General features: G+C 36.4%; 1 pseudogene; it reads left to right on the forward strand.

Annotated features, from left to right (window-relative positions):
* The first annotated feature begins 612 nt into the window (after nt 1–612).
* LOC140502584 (histone deacetylase 1 pseudogene) lies at nt 613–1484 on the forward strand (annotated as a pseudogene).
* The last annotated feature ends 5994 nt before the right edge of the window (nt 1485–7478 follow it).

The raw sequence follows: 7478 nt of genomic DNA on the forward strand, positions 1-7478 counted from the left end.
AGAGATCAAGTGACTTATCTAAGGTCATGTAGATATTTAGTAGAAAGTCAGAATTAGAATCAATAATTGTCTTTCTGAACGGTTAATTTTCTACCTAAAGCATCATTCTTTTTTTCTCCTTTTATTCAAGATGCATGAAGATTTTATTGACTCAAAATATTTCATCATTCTTTAATCCCTGTAGTATTTATATTTCCAAGTTTTTACAGCCATTTGAATGTATGGAGAACTCAGATAGACCTGATATCAAATTTCACTTTGGCATAGCCTTGGCTGTGGAAGGATGGATAAGTCACTTAATCTCTTATTACTCTAATTAAGTCTCTGAAATGGTGGTGAACTGCAGTTGTGGAGGGGATTTCCCCATCTATGAGTCTTTTCTACCGATGAAGTCTCAGGTCCAAATCTTATCCAGTTATTTAGGCATATGCTTTGTGCTATATTATAAGATTATTATTTTGGCTTAAGTTTTAAGAATACTTTGAGAACATTTGGTGGTGGATGTAGGGCGGCGCCATGGCTGGTGCCAACGGTGCAAGGCTAGGTGGCACTGACTCAGGGCATGAAGTGAAAAGTCTGTTACTATGATGGAGATGTTGGAAATTGCTACTATGAGCAGGCCACCCAATGAAACCTCATCGAATCCTAATGACTCACAGTTTGCTCTTAAAGTATGGACTCTCCTGGAAGATGGAAATCTGTTGGCCCCACAAAGCCCATGTGTAAGAGATAACCAAGCTTTTGTGCTCTATCTGTCCTGATAATATGTCGGAGTACAGCAAGCAGATGCAGAGGTTTAACACTGGTGAAGACTGGCCAGTGTTTAATGGCTTATTTGAATTCTGTCAGTTATTCACCAGTGGATCTGTAGCAAGTGCATTGAAGCTTAATAAACAGCTGATGGACATTGCTGTGAAGTGGGCTGGGGACCTGCAAGTCTGAAGCTTCTGGCTTCTGTTATGTCAACGATATTGTGTTGGCCATCCTGAAACTGTTAAAAGTACCACCAGAGGAAGCTGTACATTGACATTGACATACACCATGGCGATGATGTGGAAGTAGCTTTCTACACCACATATCCAGTCATGGCCGTGTCCTTTCTTAAGTATAGAGAGTATTTCCCAGGAACTGTGACCCATGGGTTATTGGAACTGGCAAAGGCAAATACTATGCTGTCAATTATCCACTTGGAGATGGAATTGATGATGAATCTTATGAGGTCATTTTCAAACCAGTTATGTCCAAGGTGATGGAGACCTTTCAGCCCAGTGCAGTGGTCTTGTAGTGTGATTCTGATTCCCTGTCTGGAGATTGATTAGGTTGTTTCAATCTTACCATTAAGGTAAGGCCATGCCAAGTATGTGGAGTTTGTCAAGAGCTTCAATCTACCCATGCTGATGCTGGGAGGGGGTGGCTACACTATCCACAATGTAGCCAGGTGCTGGACATATGAAACAGCTGTGGCCTTGGACCTAACCCCTTGACTGACTTGCCATTTAGTGCCCAGGAGCATTGTTCTGGGTGGATTATTTTAAGATGGCATAGGATACATTGTCCTATGTGGCTGGGTGGGGTAGCCTCCACAGCCCCCTTTTTTTCCCTCTGTGGGCCTTTACAATCCTCTAAATCGAATTTGAAACTCAGTTCACATTTTGCAAGGATGACAGGTGATACTTGTGTCTGTCCAGTTTCCTCTGGTGGTTCCTGTGTAGGTCCAGGTACTTAGCCAGCCACCTTCCCTGTCCTGAGGGAAGTAAGTTAGCAGCTGCTGACAGATGCTATGCCTGGTTCCACAGCGTGTGGGCATGTGACAGAAATGTACCTTCTTGCTGGGTCACCTATTTTATTTGCCTAGGGGAAGTTTGCACTCCCATACTTCAGCAGACTCCAGGGTAAGGGTTCTTGACTGCCCTTTCCAATAGTCCCCCTTTTCCCTGGCTATGAACCCACCAGTGTTGACTGGGATTGTGTGAGAGTGCTCTGGGTTGAGAGCTATGGTATGGTTTCCATTTTGAAATTATTTTTTTAGTTTTTTTAAGAACCTTTGTAATAAAACTGGTACATTTTTATGTTTTTGTGAAAATAAAAGAAGATTTGATGTCACCTCAGTATCTTGGGGTGTATTCTAAGACATACTATACTTAATTCAATTCTTATACATAGTATTAAATTAGTTTACTATATTGCTATTTGAGAAGGACTCCTATTTGGAGACTCACTCTTTTGCTGATAGGAATATGATATGATAAGCTGATATGATAGGGTTTCATTTGGAAATTCTAAAAATGTTAGTAAAGAAATTAAAATACCGCCTTCTTTGTGTCACAAGGATGCCTGAATATTGATAGACTTATTGTCAGGCTTGTCAGGCTATTTTAAAAGAAATACTATTTATAAAAATCAAATCAAATCAAACAATGCTCTATAAATGTTACCCAGATGGACATTTGGGTATTTTCTTTCACATCTAGCATTTTGTACTATTGTTATAGATGGATGAATGAACTAGTGATGTGAAGATTGAATAAAATTTTAATTGAAGAATTTACTGAGCTAGCTTTGTTGCCTTAGTTTCAGGCAATAGTCATCTTTTCATGAAAGGAAGATTAGATTTCTCAGGGCCAAATTAAGATTATAAATAAAATGTCTTAGGTGGTCATGGTCTAGGGCTCCAAAGATATGGTTATATAATAAACATTATTCAATATGACAGTCTTCTATAAATGATAGGGCATCATAATATGATATATAAGGGCCTATAAACTTCCTAGCCCTGGAGTCCTATATTTATGTAATATATTCCTGATTTTGCTTTTTGAATTCTGTGTAGACTTTAGAGGTTACAAAGGTAGAATATTCTCAAATTCATAGCCCATTCCTATCGTACAGGAAATCTGTGATTGCTTGGCAGAAGCTTTTATCCTTAATACTTTTAACTTCAAAACTGACTGTAAGTGGTTTCAATGGAGCCAGTTATTAAATTAATGACTACATTTATCACACCAAAAGGCTTTTTCCAATTAGGCAGAATTCAATGCTGTCTGGGTTTTAAAAACTGCAGTCTCTTTATCCCATCTTTCAAGGTAAAGTTGATGATTTCAAGGATAGGATTGGCTTTGTTAGCATTCTAGCACTGTGGTGTGTGTGTGCGTGTGTGTGTGTGTGTGTGTGTGTCTGAAGGGTAGGGTGTGGTGAACAGGAGAAAGGTCTAAGAGGCAAAATATGAATTTTATTTGATAAAGTTCAATTCTATATCCAGATAAATAAATATGTATCAATCTACAGACAGGCAGGAAGTTCGTCAGGCTATACTGATTTAATTCAGTTGACTACAATCATATTTTTCATTGAAGGTCTTTCTACTAAAACATTTAAAATCAAGGGAGACAAGCACTGAAAAGGATTCTAATGGTGATATATGACATCCAGTCTGTCACATATACTAATTATTCAGCTTTAACAGTATCTCTCACACCTGTCTTTGTGTTTTCATGTTCTATTGTAATTTTTGTCTGTGCATCACTCTCATTTTTATAAATATCACTCCTCTCATGATTCCAGCTAAAGCCTTATTATAACAAAGAAAAAGGGTCAAGTAAAAACACTTATACAAAAAACCCATTTGCTTTTTTTCCTATGCACAGCCATTCTCTCAGTCCCTCATTGCCTCTTCTCTTGACTTTTATAATAGTATCTAAATTAACCTCCCCATTCCTCCAGGTTCTTTCTAAATCCACTGCATACTATGTGCCCCTACCAGCTCTAAATACGTATCTCCTCTGATCAAAAACTCCCTATTGCCTAAAAGATAAAGTTGAAATTCTTCCTGCAGACATTTAAGAATTTATACAAATCCCTTCCATCACTACCTGCCATTACTTCACCTTACAAACTCTATGTTCCAGACAAGCTACTACCTGAGTTACTTGGGATAGGTTGGGTGGCCTACTTGGGTATATACTCAGAACAATATCCTCAGTCTCTGTCCTCATTCAAGCTATACCATTGCTTTAATTGTAATCCTCCTTCTGACTCAATTGACTCAAAAGACTAAAGACTTCTTTTTTTAAAACAACTGTTGGATGACCTATTTTAGTGTGCATTGTTTGATTTTCTCTCCCTAGAACCTGGCTGCCTGCTTCTTTAGGTACTAGAGCATCCTGCGGGATTTGTGGAGTGTCTCTTCTCTATTACCATCAACTCAAGTTTCCAGTATGTGTCCCCTCTACACAATTTTTAGTGGTGAGTGACTAGTATTGCAGCTCTATTTAATCACTTATCACTGCACAGTTTTTACAAAGGGATATACTTCAAAGATAATTCAAGAATAAAGTATAAACAAATTCCCTAATACCTCAGTAGTGTTTTCCTAAATCACCACAGTATCGGAATAGAGTAAGTTCAACAAAGCTCAGTTTTTCTTATCATTTAGGAAGCACCTAGTTCATTTCTAACAACAATATTGATTCCAGCTGGGTTCTGGACTCATATGCTGCCAGATTGGAGCCCTGAAAGTAACTATTAAACTATTAAACTTGTTCTTCTGGACACTGATATTGTTCTAACTGCAGACATATACTGTGGAACACTGGAATTTCAGGGGATATGCTACTTGGGGACATCAATGTTATTCTTACTGCAAATCTAAACTTTAGAACACCAAGATATCAAGGTATAATCTAGAGCCAGTGGTGGTGAACCTCTGGCCTTGAGACCACACATGGCCCTCTAGGTCCTTGGTGCAGCCTTTTGACTGAGTCCAAATTTTAAAGAACAAATCATTCTATTAAAGGAATCTATTCTGTGAAATTTGGATTTAGTCAAAGGTCTGAACTTGAGGACCTAGAGGGCCTAATGTGGTTTCAAGACTGCAGGCTTTCCACTCTTTCTAGACCTTTAAAATTCACATTGTAGCTTTTCATGCTCTTTGCTGGTTATTATGAATGAAGGATTAAGAACTGCCCTAAAAATAATGAGGCAAAGAGAAAGTGTTTGAAAGCGACAGGTTGAAGATTTGTGAGTGCCTCTTTTTCACCATGGGTTAGTCAAATGGAAGTAGTTAAAAATTACCATACGTACTCCACAGTCTTTCCAAAGCACATCTATTTCCTGTTATCACAAATCTCCCAGAAGCAGGAAGCAGCATTTTCAGAATAGTGAAAGTCACAGTGAATAAGTACTTGACCATAATTCTCCTTCAAATATCTAGTTTCATTCCAATACTGGGCCTAAACTACCATTGGCAAGACCTCAACCAGGCATAGCAAAGAATATGCTGCCATTTCTTAGGAAAAAATATATGAATATTTGTGTCCCAGTTCATCATGTGCAAATTTTGAGAAAGCCTACTTCCAGATATAGAAGACTAGAATCAGTCAGGGCATCCTTGTGAAGGCTCCAAGAAATGACCCCCAGAAGACAATCTACATATGATACATTGGCAGTCCTTGAAGAAGTCCCATAGAACTATGACTCTATAACTGCCCTCATACTATTTCCTAACCTATTCCACATTATCTATCTGTATCATCAGTATTTTTCATGCTACATTTTCAAAAAGATACATAGAGAAATTAAAGTGTGCCAAGGGATAGGTAAGCAAGATGAGTTCTAAATATAATAAGACGCCTCAAAACTTTATCCAAGATCCTAATTAAACTAAGAAATATTTGGAAATAAGCACTAACATATGCCAATATGTCACTCCACTATAGATAATCCCTTTAGTTTGGCATTAGTTCCTTACTGAAAACTTTTTAGACAAGTTCAGTCAACCTCATCTATAATTTAACATTCATCAGCCCATCTCATTTTTTATTATCATGAGGGAGAATATTATGAAATATTTTCACAAAACTCTTCCATACAAAAGTTATTCTGCCATAGAATTCTTCAAATTTATTAGTCTAATAGATCTGTATGAAAAGAAAGGTAATAACCTACCACAAAATTTTCTTAATGATTCCATTCAGGCTTCTTACATGTCTGTGAGACACCTTGTTAACAATCCTTATTTTGGATACATTTCCAATAATTAACTTTTACTTTTGCTGCAATTGTTTTATAGGTATTTATTGTCTTTACCATTTTAACTGAATCTTCTTGTGAGTGATGATACTTCATTCTTTTTACACATATAGCCAGTGTCTGGATTATTGGAGGCTCTTAATAAATGTATGTTGCTTAAATTGATATGAAATTCTCCCTCCTTTAATTTTTGTTTTTGGTTCTGAGACCACTCTCCTATTTGATATAATTTCTCAAGCTTTGCAATCACACTAGCTAGTTCCCACATCTATACCCTTCCGCATTATTCTTCACTATATTTCTAATATTCTGGAAGATTTGAACATATAGATAACAGGTACACTTGTAATTGATAACCATTTTTGTTCCATCTTTAGACTTCTTATAAAGAAAGCTGAAGCAAAAAGAAATTCCAATAATTCTTCCTACAGTATAAGAATTGCTAATATTTTTCTATTCACTTAAAAAAATTCTATCCCTTCCACATTCTTTTTGCCCCAGAAACATAAGCAAATCAGTTTTTTTTCTGTTATTTGCCTTCACTTGCAAGGCATATTTCAATTCCTACTGGAATCTTGTTCCTATAGCATTATTCTTATAGAACTTTTCTGCTCTTTTGAAATCATTGTACATTACTCATCCACACTTTCAGTAATACTTTGTCATCTGGCAATTGCATTAATACAAGTATTCCTGTCAACAGTGCAAATTATAATGGATCTGTGTGTCTGTATCTTGTGAAGTCTTCTCTATTACTTTCCATAAATCTTCCATAGAAAATTCATCCAATGTTCAGGAAGGTTGTCTTTGTATCTTGAAATATTTGATGGACAGCAGTGTAAACAATGGCTATCTTTCTATTATCGTTTGCTTTTATGAGATGTTTAGATGGTTTTATTAATATATCTTAGAAGTTTTTGTAATTATCTTCCTTTCAGAATATATAACTTCCCAAAGTCCTTTACCCCTATGTCTTATAGCACTTTTAGCAAAATGAATCCCACATGTCATCTTCTCTAGGAAGCTTTTATGTGATTTACATTAATTATATAAAAGAATAAAAATGAAAGAGGTTTAGAAAAAGTAGTTTAGAAAGGGTCTGACAGGACAGGGAACGTTCAACACTCATAATGCCCATTCTTTACAAAGAAGAGAGAAAGATGTATTTTCTTATTTCATCCAAGGGGCCAATGTTTCTCTCTTGCTTTTTAAACATAACCAATTCATCCTTTTTTTCTGATTATGTAGTTCTTTGATGATGTTGTTTTTCAACATTTTCTATGCAATTCATCTCTATTAACATATTGATGCTTTGGTTCTTCTGTATTCACTTTGCTTCATGATAAGTAGCCATATATCACCACTGTGAAGGAATTGTTTTAAAAGCAGGCATTACTAATAGAAATACTTCAAGAAACATCCCAGGAAAACAGTAAAAAGCCGCACCTCAG

The sequence above is a fragment of the Notamacropus eugenii genome, chromosome 4, assembly GCF_028372415.1.
Source record: "Notamacropus eugenii isolate mMacEug1 chromosome 4, mMacEug1.pri_v2, whole genome shotgun sequence".
Taxonomy (NCBI): domain Eukaryota; kingdom Metazoa; phylum Chordata; class Mammalia; order Diprotodontia; family Macropodidae; genus Notamacropus; species Notamacropus eugenii.